Raw genomic sequence first — 23,770 nt, 5'->3', positions numbered from 1 at the left:
AGCCTCCTAGTTCATCTCCCTTCTCCTAGTTCCAGAGGTTTGAAACTTCTTCCTTAGGGGTAGACCTTCCCCCCCCCTCCCCATTATTTCTCCTTCTCCCATTTCCTATCCTTTTCTTCACGCTTTAAATGTCCGAAACTCCTCTGCCTAACTCATCTCTTCATCCTTAGCATTTCCAGGCAGATGTGAGGTCCAAAACGCCTTCTTTAGCCCAAAAGAGACCTCTTAACATATTCTTCCTCCCCCCAAGGGTTTTTTTTGGGGGGGCAATGAGGGTTAAGTGACTTGTCCAGGGTCACACAGCTAGTGAGTGTCAATTATCTGAGGCCGGATTTGAACTCAGGTCCTCCTGAATCCAGGGCTGGTGCTTTATCCACCTAGCTGCCCCACTTCTTCCCCCCACCAAGGTTTTTAGTAGTCTCAGAGATCTTTCTCCATTCTTCTGAATTTTCTTTTTCCTTCCTTCCTTCCTTCTCTTTCTTCCTTTCTCCTCTTTCTTCCTTTCTCCTCTTTCTTTCTTTCTTTCTTTCTTTCTTTCTTTCTTTCTTTCTTTCTTTCTTTCTTTCTTTCTTTCTTTCTTTCTTTCTTTCTTTCTTTCTTTCTTTCTTTCTTTCTTTCTTTCTTTCTTTCTTTCTTTCTTTCTTTCTTTCCTCCTCTCCTCTCCTCTCCTTCTCTCTCTCTCTCTCTCCCTCTCTCCCTCCCTTCCTTTCTTTCATTGCCTTATAACACTTGAACCTCCCTCTTGTAGCTTCACTCCTCTCCTTAGTGAAGTCCTGGGGTTTGAAATCTATACCTTATTTGAAAAGGTTCTCCCCCCCTTCCATTATCTGCCCCCCTCTTCAGGTCCTTTCCTTTTTACATGCTTGAAATTACTGCAACTCTCCCAGCCTAACTTGTCTACCTAACCCCCAGCATTTCCAGGCAGATGTAAGTCTGAAACTCCTTTCTTACTATCAGAAATACCTGTAACACCATTCTTTCCATCAAAGTAGAGACCCCTTCCTTAGGCCAAGTGACCCCAGGATCATCCTGCCAGATTTCTTTCCAATCGTCTTATCTTCCTAACTCTGGCACCAGGAGTTTGAAATACTTTCTTGTCCTGTTGTTGTTCAATTGTTTCTGTTGTGTCCAACTCTTTGTGTGCTCATTTGGGGTAAGATACTGGGGTGGTTTGCCATTTCCTTCTCCATCTCATTTTACAGATGAGAAACTGTGGCAAACAGGGTTAAGGGACTTGCCCAGGATTACAAGTATCTTAGGCCAAATTTGAACTCAGGAGTCTTCCTGACTTCAGGCATGGTATTCTATTTACTACACCACCTAGTTCTCCTTATCTTTAGAGCCCTTTTTTTTCTACTTATCCCCCTCTCCACTTTCAGTCCTTTCCTTTTTACCACTGAAAAATAACTCAGACTCTCTGAGCTTAATTCATTTCCCCACCCCAGCATTTTCAGACAACTGTAAGTATGAAACTCTTCCCTTAGTCTGAGGGATCCCTCTAACTCTATCTTCCTCACCAGATTTGAAACCACTTCTGTTAAAGAGATCCTTCTAACTTCCCTCTTTCCTCTTCCTCCTTCTAAAATACCTGCACCAGCCTGCCAGGGGTATCAAACTGAAGTAGCAATTGATCCCTGCAGGTGGCATAGTGATTTAGAAGACCACATATTATTATCCAATACAAATCCAAATGCAACAATGTGTTTTAATTTATTTTGTTAAACATTTCTAAGATACATTTTAATCTGGTTCTAGCTTTACCAGTTTTGTGGAAGGCTTGTGCCCTGGGGCTTTGAGTTTGACCAGTCTCTTTGTTCTAGTCTAACTCATTTTTTCTACCTATTGCTCAGGGGGTTCACCACCCATTTCTTAGTCCCAGAGCTCTATCTTCCTCCATCTCTTATCTCCACTCCAAATTCTTTCTAGTTTAACCAAATAGCTAAAGAAATCCTATGTGGGGTTTATTAGGGTTGTTTGTGGATGTGAGAGGCTTTGGATACAGATTTCTCCTATGAAACTCAAGCTTTTAGTTTTGTTTGCTTGTTTGTTTGTTTTTGGTCAGGCAATTGGTGTTAAGTGACTTGCCCAGGATCACACAGCTAGTAAGTGTCAAGTGTCTGAGGTTGGATTTGAATTCAGGTCCTCCTGACTCCAGGGCTGGTGCTCTATCTATTGTGCCACCTAACTGCCCCTGAGCTTTGAGTTTTAAGATAGACTTGAATGCATTTTATGCTTAGTTTATCTAGAGGATGAGACATTTCTAAGCAGTTTTGGGGTTTAAAGGTATTGTGTAGAAACAAGGTAAGACTTCTCTCTTGGTGGAATGATAGGGATAAAAATTCAAAGTTTCATAGTTGTCCAGTCATGTCTGATTCTTCATGACCCCATTTGTTTATTTATTTATTTATTTGCCAAGGATGCTGGAGTAGTTTGCCATTTCTCCAGCAAAACTTTGCTACCTACCTGAATTTGGCCTACTGTTCTACAGTTTAGGGTTGAGGTTGAGGGCAGTGGATCTCTAAAATAAGAATAGGGGGTTTTCTCAAATCATTATGGTATGTTGGAAAGACCATTGAACTAGGAATTAGGAGACCTGAGTTTGAATTCCAGCCTTACCCCTACTTCTTAGCCTTGTGATTTGGGTTAAATTATTTCCCTTCTCCTGACTTTCATCTGTAAATTGTTGGATTTGGACTAGATGATTTTTGAGGTAGCACACAGTTATAACAAGTGGGAGATTTGTTTTTGAGGAAATAGAAGAGAAAGTAGGGAAACAAGAGTCTTCCACCAATTCATTCTGTGAACTTAGGCAAATAACATAACTTGCCTAGGCTTTAGCTTTCTCATCTTTAAAGTGAGCAAGACCCTGCACCAGATAATGTTTAAAGTCCTTTCCAGGTCTATTGTTTGTTGAGTTAGTGATTTGAATATTTAGAAAGTGGTTATTTATGATAAAGAGCATTGTATCAAACTAGAAGAGAAGATTTTGGACTATGTTATAGAAAAAGGATCATAAAAGGGGAAGTATAAAGCAAATGAAAGAATTGTGAAGTTCTGGCTTTTTTTTTTTTTTGACCGGGCTTGTGATTTCACAGATGTAGTTAACTTGCTATCCAAAAAACTCCCTACAACAATCCAGATGAGTAACTTCTGTAATTTAGAGTTTCCAAAAGCAACTGATATTAACTTTTGTTATATTAGTTATAAATGGCCAGTGGGTGAAGTAGCCAAGACATGTATCAGATAAATACTTAGTGAATTTGTGTGTTGCTCATGGGTTAATATTTGCAAAATATCAAATCTTTTAGAACACAAAACAATAACTAATTAAATTAGTCACTAACTATTAGAAACTATTCTTCCTCACCTTCCAGACTACTTTGATTTTTACAAGTGGTTGTTTTTTGGAGAAAATAACCCACACATTTGTTGTATTTGTTAGAGTATTAGTAGTTGTTAATCTCTGAACCACAGGTTTTTGGTTTGTTATTTAGTGTTTTGGTCTATAAGCAAATATTATTTGTATCATTAACAACTGGAGACTGTCTACTTAATTGCCACTGAGCAGAATTATTTCCCTTTTCTTTTCATTTTTTTCTTTGCCTATTTTGTACCAGCATTTTTTTCACTTCCTCAAAGACCTCAAGTTTGTGCTCATTTCTTAGAAGTAACCCAAACCAAAACTGAAATTGAACAGCAAATATTTTAATTGTTGATATGCACCATAAATTTTGGGAGTCAGATAATCATAGAAATTAGTTGTAATGGCTCTATCAATCACCTAGTATAATTCTGCCTTGTTTAACAGATTCATTTCAGCACACATTAAGTGCCTACTGTGTGCAAGGCACTGAGTTAGGTGCTGGAGGTACAAACATGAAAAAAGTCTGCTCCCAAGGACCTTATGTTCTATAAGGAGGAGACTTGCACATAGTTAAGTAAATATATACAAAAAATACATACACAGTAATTGCAAAGTATTAGAATGAAAGGGAGAAATCAGAAAAGGTCTCCTCTAGGAGGGGGTACTTGATTTGAGCTGAGTTTTGAAGGAAGCTAAGGATGTTAAGAGTCAGAGGGAGGGAGGAAGAACATTTTTGGTCCAGGCAAAGCATGTGCAAAGGCTTGGATTTGGAATTCAAATGTTATGTATAGGAAACAGCAAGTTGGCCAGTTTGACTGGAATGTATAATATGTGTGGAGAAATAATGTGTGTGAGATTCCAGTAAACTGTGTACTCAGTTTAGAAAGATAGGTTGAGGCAAGATTGTGAATGGTTTTAAATACTAACACTTGTGGTTTTGTATTTTATCTTCAGGAAACTGATAGGAAACTACTGAAGCTCCTTGAGCAGAGCAATGATATATTAATATTTGTGCTTTAATAATTTCAATTTGACAGCCGTCTGAAGAATGAATTGGAGTGGGGAGAGGCTGGAGGCAGGAAGACCCATTAGAAAATATTACAGTTGGGGCATCTAGGTGGTGCAGCAGATAGAGCACTGGCCCTGGAGTCAGGAGGACCCAAGTTCAAATCCGGCCTCAGACACTTGACACTTACTAGCTGTGTGACCCTGGGCAAGTCACTTAACCCCAATTGCCTCACCAAAAAAAGAAAGTATTACAGTTTATAAAAGTCTAGATTGTCATACCCTTCCCAGTAAATGGGAATTGTACCTCAGACTCCATTTAGGATGTCAGTTTGATTTTCTGAGGTCAAGATGGGTCTTTGGACTTGGGTTGGTCTGTGTGGCCAAAGGCCAGTCCAGGTGGCTGGTGAGAGATCTGGTGTCTGAGTCCTCTCTGCTTATAGAATTGTTGTTTCACTCTTCTTCCTTTCTGTGTTTTTTTTTTTTTGGTGGGGCAATGAGGGTTAAGTGACTTGACCAAGGTCACACAGCTAGTAAGTGTCAAGTGTCTGAGGCCGGATTTGAGCTCAGGTCCTCCTGAATCCAGGACCAGTGCTTTATCCACTGTGTCACTTAGCTGCCCCTACTCACCTTCCTTTCTGGCTTGTATTTGTATCCCCTTTACCACTGAAAAATATTTTCTTTCTTTCTTTCTTTTTTTTTTTAGTGAGGCAATTGGGATTAAGTCACACAGCTAGACAAATATTTTCAAAAAGAATATCATATAAGTGCAAAGGTGGGAAAGAGTGAGGATGGAGTGAAATATATAGGAAAATATGGATCAGGAAAAAGAAGTGAGAGAGACCAATGACTTGTAAATTGTATGTGAACACTTTTTTCAAAGAAAAAAGTTGGTGGGTCAATCACCAAATGACATCACAGAATGAAATGGACTGCATTTTTAACAGATAGGAAAAGGCATTATTATTGATGTGGGAGATACTCCTGATTTAGCTTTCTGTGCACAGTCAGACCATTGACTCATAAGAGTCAAGATCAGAATTTGTAATACGCAAGAAGAATGTAAGAAAGAAAAAGATGTGGAACTTAATAAAGAAGAATTAACTCAATTATTTAAACAACGTTTTGAGACTCAAACATAGTGCACCACAGAAATAATATCAATACTGATTATAATATTTTCATTTAGAAATTAAATAGAAATTAATGTCTCCCCTTCAACAAAGCGACCAAAAGAGCCCAGAAAGTGTTTTAGTGAGCTAACATTTGACTTCCTTTCCAAATGGAAATAGATGGCTGCCAAAGCCATTCTGGGTTCAGGAAATCGAGGGGATTAGGACAGTAAGTGGTTGGTTAATTGTGGGAATTGAGTGAGCCACACTGGTTCCATCTTGTGACTCAGTTCTGGAGCTAGCTCAGTTCCCTTTTTATTCAATTATGGGTCTAATCCAAATTCTGTCTTGTGAGAAAACTTTATTCAATTGTGGGAGCTGGGAGAAAACTTTATTTCATTGTTTGAACCTCACCCTGTGTGGCTGGGAAACTGGACCACCTCTCCTTGCTGTTTAGAGACCCTCAACCAAAGACCTAGGTTATACTGACCAGAAATTCACTCAGATGCAAAGATTGATGCAATTTGAGGGAATTAGGATAGGAATTGAGTGAACCACACTGGCTCTATCTTGTGATTCAATTCTGTGGCTAGTTCAATTCTTTTTCTACTCAATGATGGGTCTAGTCCAAATTCTGTCTTGTGAGAAAACTTTATTCATTTTTGGCAATTGGGAGAAAACCTTATTGCATTGTTTGAATCTAGTCCTGCATGGCTGGGAAACTGGACAACTTTTCCCTGCTGTTGGTGAGACCCTCAACCAAGGACCTGGGTTGTGTTAATCAGAAAAAACAACCCATATATCTTATCTAAAAACAGTCCCATACTGATCAATCAGTTTCCATGTTGCTTTACTTGTTCACAGATACTAGGGGGAGTGGGACATCTCTTTTTCTGATTTCCAGGAATTGTACCTATTCTCTCTCCCCCTCCCAACTTGGAAAGTCCCATATCTTTCTTCCAATTAGAAACCAGATTACCTAATGTTATATTGTTTCCTTTTAGTTAATTGGTCTTATTTGATTATTTTTTTTTAATGTATAAAAGAGCCTGGTCCTGATTTGTTGGACAATTGGCATGCTTAATATGTCATTATGCTTAGAAGGTCGAACCTTTGTTTTCCTCAGTCATTTCATCTTTCACCTGCCACAGGGTGAGACTATAGACTTGCTTGTGAAGTCCTACAAAGAAGACTGATGACTGTTTATGAGTAGAATGGTCTCATCAATTGGAGAGAAGCCTTGGAGAGTAAAAGTTATTTAAAGAAAGCTTGACAAGATAACCATACCTATTTGTCACATACTTCTGTTTGTAGTCCTCTCTCCATTTTCATCCTGGAAATTGGTGTGATTATCTTATGAGAGCTTTGCAAATGGCATTTTAAGATGATTCTATACATTTCAAGGCATTTGCATTAGCCCTTTTTATGATGTTGAGGGAAATGGAGGAAGGCTTTGAGGACCTTGCATGGATTCCTTGTAGGAAGGAGGATGTGGACAAGAGTTGCACAGGATGGTTAGACAAGGATAGTTTGTGATCTGCATTATTTTAGGGGACTCTCAAGTTGACATTACATATCCATTTAAACATTGTGTTAAAAGTTTTCTGCATACTTATATAATTATGTTTTTTGTTGTTTTGTTATTAATATGGTCTATTTTGTTTATAGTTTCATACCCTGTATCTCTGGTATAAATCCAACCCAGACATAGGGTATAATCTTTTCAATATATTTCTGTAGCCTCTTCAAAAATATTTTATTCAGTATTTTTACATTGATACACTTTAGAAATATTAGTCTATAGTTTTCTTTTTCTGCTTTGTCTCCATTAAGTGCTGGATGATGAAGTGTGGACAGATACCCAGGCTAGTTATTTATTTTTGTTTGAATCCTAGTTTTGATTTACTTAATCACAGTTGGATTCTGCCTGTGTTTTACTAGGGTAGAAAGGTTTTCAAGGTGGTCTTAGTGACAGATTAAATCCACTATCCAAAGACCAGCCTAACAGCAAAGGCTCCTTGCTAATACCTTGGCCAGTATGTGATGAATACTTTGCCATCCAAAGAATGGGTTATGATGATATGTTATTCTGATGTCTGGAGATTTAAAAATATTGACAATATTTGGTACTTTGATAACTGAAAATCTCTACTAGTTAATCATATTTGCATCATAAAAGTTCAAACAGAAATTTAAGCTTGTAGGAAAAACTGCATAACTGAAACACTCAGAAAAAGTTATTCAATTGTATTAAAGTATATTACTGTCTAGTCTCAGAACTATAATATTTTAGTGAACTTGTGATCTAATTAGTTTAGGCCTTCCTTCCTTTGATGAAGATAACAACCTATCCACACTTATACTTTCAGATTCTTGTCTATGTATTTCCACAAGCAATATTACCCATTTCCTCACTGGAATCTTTGTGCTTTTACTTTAACTCTTCTGTGGATGCCAGTGTAGCCTTTGGAACACCTCTATCATCCCTTTTTTGATACATTATTGGACCTGTCTTAAATGACCAAATAACTTTTGCACTATTTCTCAAATAAAGACTATAGTCTTCATCATTATCATGATCAGTTGCCTTTTTATATGAAAAATGCCCTACTGATGACCCACTTTAAGGAAGATGTTTGCTATAAGCTGTCATGTTCAGCATTTGTGAGATGGCTGGTTTAGGTTAGAGATGCTTCTTGTGATCATTCACTCATTACATATTGATTGAGCATGAACTATGTGTAGTACCTTGTGGGAGACACATAGTTCAATAAGATGGAATCCTTTCCTTCAATAAGTTTATAATATTAGATGAGAATATATATATATAAACTATATTACAAGGCAGAATGCCATAGCAAAATTAAGTACATAGACAAAGTATAGTATTAATGGAGCAAAGATCAAAATTACATCCCCCCTCCCCCCATGAATTAATGAGTGAGGGAATGAGGACTATAGTGCTAAGCCTGCAATTGAAATAATCATAGCTTTAGTCAGATCCCTTAGATCCAACCAAACCAGGCCTGGAGTTAGGAAGATCTGAGTTCAGATTCAGACTTATACACTTACTAGCTGTGTGATCCTATGTTAAGTTCTGTTTGTTTTAGTTTCCTCATCTATAAAATGAGGATAATAATAGTACCTACCCCCTAGGGTTGGAGGATCAAAATGAGACCATATTGTAAAGAACTTGGCAAGGTGCCTAGAACATAGTAAGCATTATATAAATGTTAGCTATTGTTGTTATTGTCTTTTGTTCAGATCTGTTTCAATATTATTTCAAATTGTTTTTTTGCAGGGAGAGATACTGGAAGAAAAAGAAGTCTGGCATAAATTCAGATTTTTATAGTTGCAAAATTTTTATTAGAGGTAACCGATGATTGCTAAGTGGACCAGTGGATGGAAATTATAGTTCATTCATGATATGGCTAAAGAAATAAAAATTTAAGTACAGGACACTTTTCAGTACTCTTTGTCCCCCATATTTACTCTTTCCCCCTTCAAAAAAGAGGTAAACTTTAGGGAAGCTTCTGATTGGGGGAAAAAGTCATGTGACTTCAAGACAGGTTTAGGGACACTTTATTGCTTAGAACTTTCTTCCCTTTTTGAAGGGAAGAAGTAAGTAAATTTTTACCTTGTGGAAGGGAAAGAAAGATTCTGAAGAGAAGGTAACTTAAATATTTGGTAACTTAATCTTTTTTTTTTTTTTTTTTTTTTTTTTTTTTTGCGCAGGGCAATGGGGGTTAAGTGACTTGCCCAGGGTCACACAGCTAGTAAGTGTCAAGTGTCCGAGGCCAGATTTGAACTCGGGTCCTCCTGACTCCAGGGCTGGTGCTCTATCTACTGCACCACCTAGCTGCCCCCCCCCTTTTTAAAAATTAAATTAAATTAATTTATTTTGGTGGGGTAATGAGGGTTAAGTGACTTGCTCAAGATCACACAGCTAGTAAGTGTCAAGTGTCTTAGGCCAGATTTGAACTCAGGTCCTCCTGAATCCAGGACTGGTACTTTATCCACTGTACCACCTAGCTTTCCCCTGGAGTGAGTTTTTTTTTGTTGTTGTTGTTGTTTGTTTTGTTTTGTTTTATTTTTTGCTGGGCAATGGGGGTTAAGTGACTTGCCCAGGGTCACACAGCTAGTAAGTGTCAAGTGTCTGAGGCCGAATTTGAACTCAGGTACTCCTGAATCCAGGGCCGGGCCAGTGCTTTATCCACTGCGCCACCTCGCCGCCCAGGAGTGAGTTTTAAAGAAGCATTCTAACCAGTCTTTGTAGAATGCTAAAGTTGAACTAAGTTTATAACAATTAAGGATTAGAGCAGAATTTAGCAATCTATGGCATATGGGCCTAATTGTCTTTTGAAAGAATGACTCTTTGGGCAGCTAGGTGGCTCAGTGGATAGAGCACTGGTTCTGGAGTCGGGAGGACCTGAGTTCAAAGCTGGCCTCAGACACTTAACACTTACTAGCTGTGTGACCCTGGGCAAGTCACTTAACCCTCATTTCCCCACCAAAATAAATAAAAAAAGAATAGCCAAAGAAAAGCCACATGTCTTGCCCTCAGGCACCTTCTACTCATGGCAGGGCTTTCCTACAGTAAGTCTCCAGCAGGTGGTGTCATTCCAATCGTTAGGGTATTCCCCAGTCTAGTCTGGGAGGAAAGAGTTTCAAACTTTCCTCTCTGCTAGTTTCTCTTGTATCAAATAAAACTGTTCTTTTATTCCTAACTAGGACATGGGAGAGAGTGTAATTCTTTTTTTTTTGTTTGTTTGTTTTTGTTTTTGTTTGCTGGGCAATGGGGGTTAAGTGACTTGCCCAGGGTCACACAGCTAGTAAGTCAAGTGTCTGAGGCCGGATTTGAACTCAGGTACTCCTGAATCCAAGGCCAGTGCTTTATCGACTGCGCCACCTAGCCGCCCCCGAGAGTGTAATTCTTTAACAAGGAATCCTAAGGACCCGAGTACTTTCCCCATAACACTAGCTTGCCAGAAAAACAGGAGTTTTTGTTGTCTGCCTACCTTTGAAAGGTTTATGAGAAAATATTTAATCAAACTTGTGTGCATTTTCTTTAAAACTTGCATTTAAGATGCATATTCTTTGAAAAGAATGTTTAGAGGCAGCCAGGTGGCGCAGTGGATAAAGCACTGGCCTTGAATTCAGGAGGACCTGAGTTCAAATCCAGCCTCAGACACTTGACACTTAACTAGCTGTGTGACCCTGGGCAAGTCACTTAACCCTTATTGCTCTACAAAAAAACAAAAAAAGAAAAGAATGTTTAGCAATGCTACTGGTTTAAAGCACTGAGCAGTTTCCCAAATGCTAAAATGCATTCATTCTGTCTTCTTCCTAATTAATCCTGGGCCCTACTTATTGCCAATTTGTGGTGCCTTTCCCAAATATATATACTGATATACTAACTCAGTGGGCAAGTACTTTTTTTTTTTTTTGGTGAGGCAATTGGGGTTAAGTGACTTGCCCAAAGTCACACAGCTAGTAACTGTTAAGTGTCTGAGATCGGATTTGAACTCAGGTCCCCCTGACTCCAAGGCTGGTGTTCTATCCACTGTGCTACCTAGCTGCCCCAGGCAAATACTTTTAATGATCCTAAATGATCCAATAATTTGACTTTTTAATGTTTTATTGATGCTCTTTTTAAAATATCACTGCTGCTTTCTACTAATATCTCCCTTCTCCTACCTGTAACAAATGACTCTAGTCAAACAAAACAAACACAATCAATGGTCATGCACCAGACCTAACTTTTCAATAAAAATTTCTCCCAGCAATGCTCTGTTAGCAAATATTGAAACATCAGTGCTTCAAACAGTATTTGATACATAAGTGTTTAATAAGTGTTTATCAACTGCTATCATAATTTCCAAGGTAGTAAAGTTTCTTGTAACCCCAGTGGCAATGGAGAAAAACATGGTGGGCACAAATAATCTATAGCATATTTCAGTTGATGACCTATGCTCAAGGATACAGCATGGAATCATGGAAAAAGCAATGGTTTTAGAGTCAGAGGACTTTCATATATGAGCTCTTACACTTGCTAGTTGTGTGACCTGGAGCATGTAATTTCACTCCTTTGTACCTCAGTTTCCTCTTTTGGAAAATGAGGGGGTTGTATTCAATGACCTATGTGGTTCCTTCTATATAAAGCTGCAGAAGGATAATCACTGAAGAAATATATTGGAAAAGAAGTTAAGCAAGCCATCATGTAATATGAGTGAAGATAACAAACAGACAACTGAAGGCCTTTAGCATGTGGGGTTCATTTTTGGAAGATATATGAATAAATAAGAATTAGAATTGCATAGGCTTAGAAAGCATGGATTTGTTGCTATTTATACCAATGGAGAGAACATTCACCTTAATGAGATCATGAATCCATCAAAGTATTGAAGGAATAAATCCATCAAAGTACTGAAGGAATATTATTAGTTATGTCCAGTTATTCAATGAGCACTTCTTTTTGTAAAAAGTCACAATCGAATGCAAAAATTATACTGATTTCTTTCAGTTAACCACTTCTATTTGAAGCTTGACTCTTCGGATTTAGAGACCTAATTCCCTAAGTAGTATAAAATAGTAGTAATAATAATATTATAGGTTCCTTTTGATGTTTAAAACTAAATGTGTGGTTGCCTTAAATTAGAAACTTTAGCACCAGTCTTTGGGCATTAAGCATTTATTAAAGCATACCAGGTATTGGTAAAAAGAAAACATGTGGAGTTCAGAAAATTGAGAAAGAAAACTTTTCTACCCTAGGGTTCAGAATGGACTCCTTCTTCTCTTTCCCTTCGCCACCAACCCAAGGTTCCAGAACAAAAAAGAGACCAGAGCCAAGAAGCCAGCCTCACTTCCTACTTCCTGTCCCCCTCCCTGGGAAGGGGAGGTCCTTCAAGCTGATTGGTTGAGGGTGGTCTTGTGTTCATGTAGTCCACAGTCTCTGAGAACAACACCCCACTCAGGGCTGTCCAGGTGTGGTCTCAATTTAATCAACCTCAGTCAGTCTCACCCAATTCAGTCAATTCAAAATCAGTTTTCAGGTGGGGCCCCTGGGCGTCTGCCAAATCCCATTATTTTCTCACACCTTTGACTTTTATTTATACATAAAATGTTCTAATAAATCGTAATAAATTATAGGAATCTCAATCTCTCTACCTTGAATCAAATTTTAATTTATATTATTCTACATATTTGACAGAATTCTGCCTAAAGACTCCTGTGAATATCAGTGGCAGATGTCAGTGCTGCCTGATGTCTAGGATGAAAGGCAAAAACTGAAGATTATATAATTAATAAGCAGAAGATGATGCACAACCTCCAGGAAGAAACGCATTTTGAAGTGTAGGAAGCCATTGTTTCTCTAGCCATTTCTTCTTATTTTTTCTAGCACTTGGAGTTATAGAAGCTTAGCAGTAAATGGGATAGAAAGATTTAGAGTTAGAAGGTACTTTGAAATCATCTGTCATTTTATTAATTTTTTAAATTAGCAAGTGTATGTATATCTATATGTGTATATATATGGTGGCTATGGAAAACAAAACTTAGAAGAAGTATAAATGGTTAAACAAAACAAATTATTGCATTGGCCATGTACAACATATGTAACATTCTACATTACTTCTCTATCAGGAGGGATAGGTAGCTTGCTTTGTCATTAGTCTTCTGGAATCATGGTGGGTCATTGCCTTAATTAGATTTCTCTGAAATTGTCCCTTTCATCCTTTCTGATGATGCAGTGATATTCCATTACATCCATATACCATCATTTGTTCAGTCATTCCCCAGTTGATGGACACTCCTTAGTTTCTAGTTCTTTGAATGAATGATGCATTTATTAAGCACTTACTATATGTGAAGCACTGTGCTACGGATACAAATATAAAAGTAATATAGCCCTTGCTTTCCAAGAGTTCATGTTTCAATGGGGGAGACAACACATGGATGGTTTTAGCTACAAGTCAGATGGAAAAGTTCCATGGTCATTAGGGAGCAGCAGCAAAGCAGATAGTAATACTTCTCCTTTAATGGCATTATTTAAGGTTTTTATTAAGGCTCTTGGACTCAGGGTCTAGACTGTCTCCATTGTGATCTGAAGGGAAATGGGGGTCAGGGTGGTGGTGGTGGTGGTGGTGGTGGATGAATTTGTTTGGTATGTGCTGCCTCCTGTCTCCCACAGTGCCTTGTTCCTTCAGCTTCTTTGCCATGATAAAAAGAGCTGCCATACATTTCCGAATATCTAGGTGATTTTCTCTTCATTGATCTCTTTGGGTTATTGACCAATTAGCATTATGGCTCTAATTACCTATCAGATCTACTAGTGTTATGCACAATTTTCATCTGTCATTTTATAAACAAGCTGAGGGAGACCAGGAGAGGTTTGTGATTTGTTGAACATCACAGAGGTAATAACAGAACCAGGATTTTTTTTTTTTTGATGGGGAAGGGGATAGAAATAGAGAGAGGGGCACTAATAATATGCAACTGGGTTTGTAATCTCCGGGAGAAGGAAAAAACAAGGTACTTAAAGCTGCCCTTGGTGCTAATTAAGTCACAGTTAAATCACAGTCTCAACAATTTTTTTTTTAATACTGTTGGTATTTGTCATGGAGTTGGCTTACTTTGATATGTTTTCCCAATAGTATACAACTGGCGAAGATCACTGTGATTTAATAACCTAATTTAAACAAGGAATGACAATCAAGACAATGGTTCTTACTCAGCAGATGGGAAAGTGAGGAAGTACTTGTTTATTAGTGAATTTTTATTTTTATGCATTGTATACTATGGGTCACACTGCAGACACTCCCTTTTAAAACTCTCGGAAATGGTCACTTCCTTTACAGTGAGGGCTTTTTCCTTTCTTTGAGAAGTGAGTACAGCATCTACAGAAAGTAATGAAAATTATTCTTCTCCCTTTGGCAACGAGTATTTCCTTTTTCATGTATAATTGACTTAAAATATTAGTGATCCTTACTTATAGGAATAGCAGAGGTTTGTGGCAGATTTAAAATGCATCCTTTGGTTTTATCTCTTTTTTAAATAAATTTAACTTTTATAAATGACTAGCTTAAAAAAACCCACAAAACTTTTTAGGTGCTCAGTAAATAGCCCTTAAATCATTTTTCAAAAATCCGCATTTTGTTTTGCCTTATTTTAAATCCTGTCCATTTTGTCAGGGATAATGAGCATGGTGATATTTCTTTCTTTCTTTTAAAGTAATAAACATTTTTATTTATAGTTTTGGGTTTCAATTTTTATCCCTCCTTTCCTCCCTCCCCTCCGTCCCTCTGAGGTGGTATACAATCAGATATGGGTTATACATGTATAATCATGTAAAACATTACCATATTAGTCACTTTGTGTAAGAAAACTTGAATAAGAGAAAAAAATTCAAAGGAAGTGAAAAAATAGCATGCTTCAGTCTGTGTTCCATCAATATCAGTTCTTTCTTTGGAGGTGGATAGTATGTTTCATCAATAGTCCTTTGGGATTGTCTTGGATCATTGTATTATTGAGAATAGCTAAGTCATTCACAGTTCATCAAGCAGCATTGCTGTCTCTGTGCACAATGTTTTCTTGGTTTTGCTCACTTCACTGTATATCAGTTCATACAAGTCTTTCCAGGCCTTTCTGAAATCATCCTGCTTGTCATTTCTTATAGCACAATAACATTCCATCACCATGATATACCACAGCTTGTTTAGCCATTACCCAATTGATGGGCATTCCTTTGATTTCCAATTTTTAGCCACATGGTGATATTTCTAATCTATAGCTCCTCTTCTGCTTGAGGCTCGAGAAATTATATCCATGCCTGTATGAACACACACTTTTTGCCATGGTGTTGTATGCTCTTCAAGTAGGGTTATTGCTCATTTATCAGAGAAGAAATTTTCCCAGTGTTCATTAACTTTATTTTCCACATAACCCCTTTCTTTTTGCTTTCTTGGTCATTCATTAGCTCCTCTGATTAAAATTTACTTTAGAAGATTCTTTGACCTTCAGCACCCAGTTTAATTCTTTCATGTAATTCAGAAAGCCCTAAATCTAGGGATTCTTTTCTGATTAGCTGAAATAATAATAGTTTATTAATTTTGGACTTATATATATATTCAATGTAGTAGGCTGTTGGTTATCTACTCAGGGATTATATGTTCCCTGTTTTTAATTTTAAATTTCTGCCAGCCTTTTAGCCTGTTCCCAGGCTACCTTGCCTCTTGTCAGAGAGATTGTTTAGAAACTTCGGAATAATTTTAGTGATCAGCCTAGTGAAAACATTATTAGGAAAGTAAATCATCTATGGAAATAGATCATATAAATTAATTTAGAACCACATACAGTTTGGGCATGGGTATGTGTATGTCACTTTACCTTTTTCAGTCTTAGTTTTCTCAAATAGAGGTAATATTTTGCATTAATTACAAGATTGTTGGGAGAAAAGGTTTTTAAATGCTGTGGAAATGTGATTATTATTATTATTATTTTTTTTGGGGGTAATGTGGGTTAAGTGACTTGCCCAGGGTCACACAGCTAGTAGCTGTCAAGTGTCTGAGGTCGGATTTGAACTCAGGTCCTCCTGAATCCAGGGCTGGTGCGCCACCTAGCTGCCCTCTGTTTTTATTATTAGGGCAGTTACTTTAAATTGAACTACCAATCCTTTTGCATATTGTCTTTCCACCATTAAATTATAAGCTCCTTGAGAGCAGGGATTGTCTTCTTTTTTGAATCTATATCCACAGCACTTAGCACAGTGCCTGGAACATAGTAGGCACTTAACTGACAAAGTGATTGATAATGAATAGCATTTTTGTAGGGCTTTAAAGTTTTGCAAAATGCTGTACAAATATTATCTCATTTGATCTTCAGCACAACCCTGGGAAGTAGGTGTTATTATTTACCCCCATTTTATAGATGAGAAAACAGGAAGATGGGTTAAATGACTTGCTTAACGTCAGACAGCTAGAAAGTATTCGAAGCTGGATTTGAACTCAGGTCTTCCCAACTCCACTTCCACCTATTGATTACTTTGCTTGCTGCCTCCTATTAATGACATAGCAGAATGTCTAAGGTCACTGTTATCTCCAGGAGGTAAGCTCCAGGAAGGATCATGTTTTTAATTTGTTTTGCTAGGATAACATGTTATTTATTAAGTAACATTAACATTATGCTTCAATGAAGAGAATACATTGTGTTCATCTTACTCCACGGTTTCCTAACTTTTCAAGATGAACACCTCTTTTTAATATTAAATTTATGACCAGTTGTACTCTTAGTACTCTGAGTAAAAGGATATTGGCAAAACACCTCTATGAACTTAGTGACACTTTTAGATGTATTTTTTATTCTATTAATTATAGCAGGATTTATGTACATTTGAAAAAGTGTGTGTGTGTATGTATGACATTATTTAGTTGACAGAAGCTATGTTTATTCAGATCTATCAGAATGACCAGCTTATGAATTTGTGGAATGCTTCAGTAGCTCCAGGGTCCCTTTGGAGTCTATCCCTCACAAATTGATGGAATTGATCAAAGTTTTCATACTAATCTTGGGCCCATGCACTGGTTATAGAGCAGGCTTAGTTTAAATTCTGAAGCTGCCAAGGTGGTTTTTTTGTTTGTTTGTTTGTTTTTTTTTTGTGTGAGGCAATTGGGGTTAAGTGACTTGCCCAGGGTCACACAGCTAGTAAGTGTCAAGTGTCTGAGGCTGGATTTGAACTCGGGTCCTCCTGAATCCAGGGCCGGTGCCCTATCTACTGCCCCACCTAGCTGCCCCTCCAAGCTGTTTTTTTTAAAAGTGTAGTTCATTGAGCTCCAGTAATGCCCTGTTACCCTAAGGCTCAAATGTGAAAACTGTGTTGCATTTAAAGTTCTTCATCTGGGACACTGTTGGAGTTGTGAAAAGATCCAAGCATTCTGGAGAGCAATTTGGAACTATGCCCAAAGGGCTATAGAACTATGCATACTCTTCGATCCAGCAATACCACTGCTAGGTTTATATCCCAAAGACATTCCCAAAAAGAGAAAAATACCTATTTGTACAAAAATATTTATAGCTGCTCTTTTTGTGGTGGCTAAGAATTGGAAATCAAAGGAATGCCCATCAATTGGGTAATGGCTAAACAAGCTGTGGTATATCATGGTGATGGAATGTTATTGTGCTATAAGAAATGACAAGCAGGATGATTTCAGAAAGGCTTGGAAAGACTTGTATGAACTGATATACAGTGAAGTGAGCAAAACCAAGAAAACATTGTGCACAGAGACAGCAATGCTGCTTGATGAACTGTGAATGACTTAGCTATTCTCAATAATACAATGATCCAAGACAATCCCAAAGGACTATTGATGAAACATACTATCCACCTCCAAAGAAAGAACTGATATTGATGGAACACAGACTGAAGCATGCTATTTTTCACTTTCTTTCATTTTTCTCTTTTATTCAAGTTTCCTTGTACAAAATGACTAATATGGTAGTGTTTTACATGATTACACATATATAACCCATATCTAATTGCTTACCACCTCAGGGAGGGGGAAGGGGAGGGAGAAAAGGAGATATAAAAATTGAAACCCAAAACTATAAATGAAAATGTTTATTACTTAATAAAATAAGTTCTTCATAATCTGATTCCTTCCTACCTTTATAGTTTTGTGATACTTTTTTCTCCTCCAGAAACTGAACTGGCTACACTGGCCCACATGCAGACCTTTTAACATGGCCTTCGTCTCATTCTTTGATTTAGTGCTTATGTATACAGTAGGTAGAATTTTGGTGATTTGGATTTGTGTGAATGGTCAACCATAAGATACCCAAGTATTTTGGGGAGTGCCTACCACATATCTAAACCTGTGATCAGTACTGAGGTATTACAAAGGAAGCAAATGACATGATCTCTGCTCTTAGTCTTTTTTTGGGGGGGAATTTTGACAGTCCTCACATATATGTGTGTGTGTATATGTTTATATTGTATATATTTTATACATACTTGTCTCCCTCATAATATAAGCTCATTGTTTATACAGATCATTTTAATTTTATATTTGTATCCCTAGTGCCTAGCACAGTGGGTAGCACATAATAAATATTTGTTGATTGAAAAGTATTTAATTAAATATACAAGTATTTGGCATAAGCCAGTGAGCAGATCTGGAAGTGATCATACACAGATTGGACAGAAGCTGTAAAGATGTTATAAACCTGGAGTTCATGAACCTTCAACAAATCTATGCGTATATTTCAGGGTGAATTTAGATGAGGAAAAATACACCTTTGTTTTCATTAACCTTCAACTGAAATTTAGCGTTTCCTTTAAATAGGAATTTTAAAAAATGATTCTGAGAAAGGGTGGTCAAGCTTCACCAGACTGTCAAAGGGGCCCATGACACAAAAAAAGGTCCAGAAACCCTGCCTTGTGGCAACATGTTGAAGTGAAATTTCAGTTTATTCAGCAGGGTTTGGATGTCTACAAAAGGCTACTATAATCAGAAAAGCAGCATTAACAAGTGAAGCAGATCATTTGGAACAGATCCCAGAAGCCTGCAAAGCAAGGAGGCAGAGCTGTATGATATAGTTAAACCTATAGTGACTACCACAAACTGTATATATTAAGAAAATCCAGCATTCTATTGGTTATTTCTACTTCATTGGCCTCCTTTTGCCTACATGTCTAAACCCAAACTTTTTGTTCTCCCTTGTGATGAAAATGTCATTTGAAGTGATATGGTCACAGAAAATAGAACTCAATATGCTCTTTAGTACTTCTTCAGTTGTTAACAGAATAGCTATTTGGGCTATTACTAAATGGCTTCTTCACCATATTATCTTCACATGAGTGTTTTCCTCATTTTGACCACTGCATGATGATCAGAGTTTTATGACTACTGAGTCTCTGAACCCAACAATCTTCTGGCAAGATTCATAGGATTAACAACTGGAGTGATTTTAGAAATCAAATTTGGTCCCTGCAGTTTGTAGGCAAGAAAACTGAGGTTCAGAGAATGTAAGGGACTTGCCCAAGGTCACACAAGTAGTAATCACGATTGAAACCCTGGTACTTGGATTTGAACTCCATTGCTCTTCCCACTCTATTGTGGTTGCTGATTGTAAGATGATTAAAAAAAATGTTTTTGTAAGGTAATTTTTTTTTAATGTATAAGGTATTTTATTTTTTCCATTACATGTAAAGATAGTTCTCAACTTTTGTTTATACAAGCTTTACAATTTCAGATTTTTCTCCCTCCCTCCCCCCTCCCCTAGACAGCAGGTAATCTGATATAGGTTATGTCTATATATCTCTATACACATAGATATAGATATATACACACACATATATATACACATAATAACATTAATCTTATTTCTGCACTAATCCTGTTACAAGAGAAAAAATCAGAGCAGTGATGCAAAACCTCAAAATAGAAAAAAAAAACAATAGCACCAAAAACAAAAGAAATAGTATGGTTCAATCAGCATCTATACTCCACAGTTCTTTTTTTCTTTTTTTTTCTTGGATTTGGAGATCCTCTTCTATCTTGAGTTCCCTGGAACTCTTCTGTACCATTGCATTGGTGAGAAGAATATAGTCCATCACAGTAGGTCAACACTCAATGTTGATGATACTGTGTACAATGTTCTTCTGGTTCTGCTCATCTCACTCATCATCAGCTCACGTAAGACCCTCCAGGTTTCTCTGAACTCTTCCTGCTCATCATTTCTTACAGCACAATAGTATTCCATTGTATTCATATACCACAACTTGTCCAGCCATTCCCCAATTGATGGGCATGTAAGGTAATTTTTAAAAAGTGGTTGGAGCTGGGCCATCAATTATGAAGAATTTTTCATTCCTCAAATAAATGATTGTTTATTAAGTTTCTGGAATGTAGGGGCAGCTAGGTGGCACAGTGGATAGAGCACTGGCCCTGGAGTCAGGAGTACCTGAGTTCAAATCCGGCCTCAGATACTTAATACTTACTAGCTGTGTGACCCTGGGCAAGTCACTTAACCCCAATTGCCTCACCAAAAAAAAAGTTTCTGGAATGTATAGAGCATAGTTACTAGGTGTCATAGGGGATATCCAAAAGTATTAAAACCAGTCCATTCCCTCAGCTAAGGAGACCAAAAACCTGGATAAACAAGTGAAAAGTTAAATAACATATCAGTAATAGCCATGTAAGAGAATAAATGTCATGAAGTAGTACATTGATTTCCAGATGAATAGTGCAGATAGTAAGTGCTGTGTAGGTGGGAAAAACTTAACCCATGGTGTCCAGGGAAGTTTTCAAGAAGGAAGGGAAATTGGGCGGGTCTTGGGAAATTACTAGGATTTCTATAGGCGAAGAGGCAGAGAGAAGGTACTATATAGGATACATTTGAGGGAAGAGCTATTGGATGAAGGGAGAATAGTTAGGAGATTTTTTTTTAAATGGGGCAGTGAGGGTTAAGTGACTTGCCCAGGGTCACACAGCTAGTAAGCATCAAGTGTCTGAGGCCACATTTGAACTCAGGTCCTCCTGAATCCAGGGCCGGTGCTTTATCCACCGCACCACCTAGCTGCCCCCTGAGATATTGAAGTTTATTTCTGAACTTAGGTAGTAGCAGTAGGAATGAAAGGGAATGGAGCAAAAAAAAAAAATGGTGATACCACTAGTGAGGAAGCAAGATACAAGTAGACAGCATCTGATGTTTAAGCAGAGAAAAGAACTGAAAGGAAGAGGTAAAACATGTCTGCAAGTTAGATTTCTTCTGAAGGTCTCTAAAGTAACTGTGAGGGAAGATTTTGAAGATTGCAGATCAAAAACACCTGGCTAAAAAAAGATTGGGAACCTGAGAAAAGGAAGGAATACTCACTATATAAAAGCCTCCTGGTGTCCATTGACAGGTGTAACAAAACTGGTTTACCACTGCAGTTAATAGTAAGGTAGGAGCCAGAGTAGTAGTATAAAAGGTTTTGTTTTATTTTCTTTAATTTTGGGGTGGGGAGGTGGAGGCAAGGAAGTGGGAAGGATAGAAAATTGATTTTTGTACATTGAAAAGAAAAAATAAAACTAAGTTAAAAAATTCAGAAAACAAAATGAAGGTCATCCCAGCAGGAGAGGACTAGGTGAAAGGATTGGAAGGTCACTTGTTGTTTTTTTTAAATCAGGAAGAATTAAGTGTTCCTTGAACAAATGGAAAAGAGTTGTAAGAGGAAAGAGAAGATCATTTAACTCTGTCAGTTAGAAATCTGAAGAGCAGAAGAATATCATAAAAGAAAGGAAGAAAAAGCAGCACTGAATTGAGGTTCCACTTGTAGATTGGGGTTTCTTTCTTTTTTTTTTTTTATAAAGTGAGGCAATTGGGGTTAAGTGACTTGCCCAGGGTCATACAGGTAGTAAGTGTTAAGTGTCTGAGGCTGGATTTGAACTCAGGTCCTCCTGACTCCAGGGCTGGTGCTCTATCCACTGCGCCACCTAGCTGCTCCCAGAGTTGGGGTTTCTAACCTCAGGTTCATGGGCCCTCAGGGAGATGGTGGATAAATTTTAGGGCATTTCTCAACTTGAAGGGGAAAAAAATGACATCTTTATTTTGTCTGACTTCTAACTTTAACATTTCCTTGAATTATGAGTTAAAATAATTTATTGTGAGAAGAGGTCCTTAGGCTTCACCAGACAGCCAAAGGGACCCATGCTACACACAAAGGGTAAGAATAGCTCTGCTGTAGAGGTTAAAGATGGGCCCTCTGAGGAGGAAGAAAGTCCTCATCCTTCCTAGTCAGGTGGTGATGATCCACGGATTTGGGAGAAAGGGCCTCTAGTATGGATTCCTAGAGACAGATAAGGTTTGCTGGTTGATGTCTCACTGCTGATTGTTAGAAAGCAAGTTCTCCTCATATGAATAGTAGGAGGTTACATCTGAATAGGTTGGGTTGAAAAGGTCCCATGGCAGTTTTGATTCGATATTGGAATGAAACGAAACATTCATAGAAGGTCTGACACTTAACAGAAGATTGTCTTAGCTGTGTAGGGGGATTCAGCTGAGCACAGCTCTTCTGTCTCCCCATTGCTTGTGGTGGTCTACTGGTTATGCATCAGGGAAGAGCAGGATCTTTTAGTGGCTTTTTCTGCTTAGGAATTGTGGAAATTTATTTTGATTTGGGGACCCTACCTTTAGGCTGAGATTAGAAAGCCTTAGGCCCTCAGGGTCTCTTCCCCTCCCCCTCTGCTTCAACTGAGCCAGAAAGCCCTGTGGGCTGTGCAAGACGCCAGGTCAGACAGCTGGGGGGAAAAAGCCCCCAGCTCTCTCTGACCTGAGCGGAGGTATCTGAGAGATTCTGGGCTCTGGTGTAGCCTGTGCTGAGGCACGTGAAGCTGGAGCCCCCCACCCCCCCACTAGCCGCAGCTCTGGCTGGCAGATTAGCTTGGTCTGTGGAGGCGCAGGAAGCCCCGAGATTTGAGTGGAGAGAAGAAAACGTGTATATATAGACCTAGGAGTTAGAAGCGGAGGGGGGGGTGGGGGGGGAGGTGGGGGGTGGGGGGTGGGGGGTGTGGGGGGGGGAGGGGGGGTGGGGGTGGGGGGGTGGGGGGGAGATGAGATTAGAGAGGTTCGGATGGAGGAGAGCAGACAAGGACGGAGCAGTTCAGTCGGACCAGATGAGGAGGAGAAGAGGTCAAGCCACAGCTGACGAGATTAGAAAGGTTGGAGCTCGGCAGACTAGAGATCAGGCTACTAGGATGCAGGAGAAGACAAGAAGGACTAGGAGCAGAGAAAAGAGAGGCTGAAGGGCAGACTGACAGGACAGACAGAAGGTCAGTGAGAGAGAAACACAGGGGTTCAGCGGTGGCAGTAAGGAGGAGAGGAAAGTTAGAAGTAGGGGGATTTACAAAGTGAAAGAGTACAGGCAGAGTTAGAAGAAAGTAGCTGAGCAGGGAAAGTGTAAAGTGCCCTGAGGCCAGGGCGGCTAAGGCCCTTATTGTATTCAAAAAGTTTGAGGCACAGCAGGTGGGAAAGAGACGCACCACAATGCAGTTAGGTTGTACATTTTATTTCCCTGTATTCTTAATTTTCAATAGTATCTCATAAATAAACTCTGCTTTGATTATTTGGTTAAGAGTCTTCTTAGTCCTTTGCTTATCAATTTTGGGAGTGGAGCAGTGTGGTGGAACTTTATAAACAGCCCACATTAAATTAACGAAGTCAGATAGCCAGTCAGTCAACAGTCCCAGATTAAGTATCCCAGTCAGCTTTAGCCCCCCAAATTAGGCTAGGTCATTCAAAAATATTCTACAGAATG

The 23,770-nt window shown here is 38.4% G+C and overlaps 1 protein-coding gene across 1 annotated transcript in view; it reads left to right on the top strand.

Moving 5' to 3' along the window:
- Positions 1-23,770, top strand: part of LOC122745527 (prolylcarboxypeptidase) — a 91,629-nt gene that overhangs the window by 631 nt on the left and 67,228 nt on the right. The gene's annotated exons all lie outside the window — the stretch shown is intronic.

Source organism: Dromiciops gliroides, chromosome 3, assembly GCF_019393635.1.
Source record: "Dromiciops gliroides isolate mDroGli1 chromosome 3, mDroGli1.pri, whole genome shotgun sequence".
NCBI classification, from domain to species: Eukaryota; Metazoa; Chordata; class Mammalia; order Microbiotheria; family Microbiotheriidae; genus Dromiciops; species Dromiciops gliroides.
This window is presented reverse-complemented; position numbering and strand designations above follow the sequence as displayed.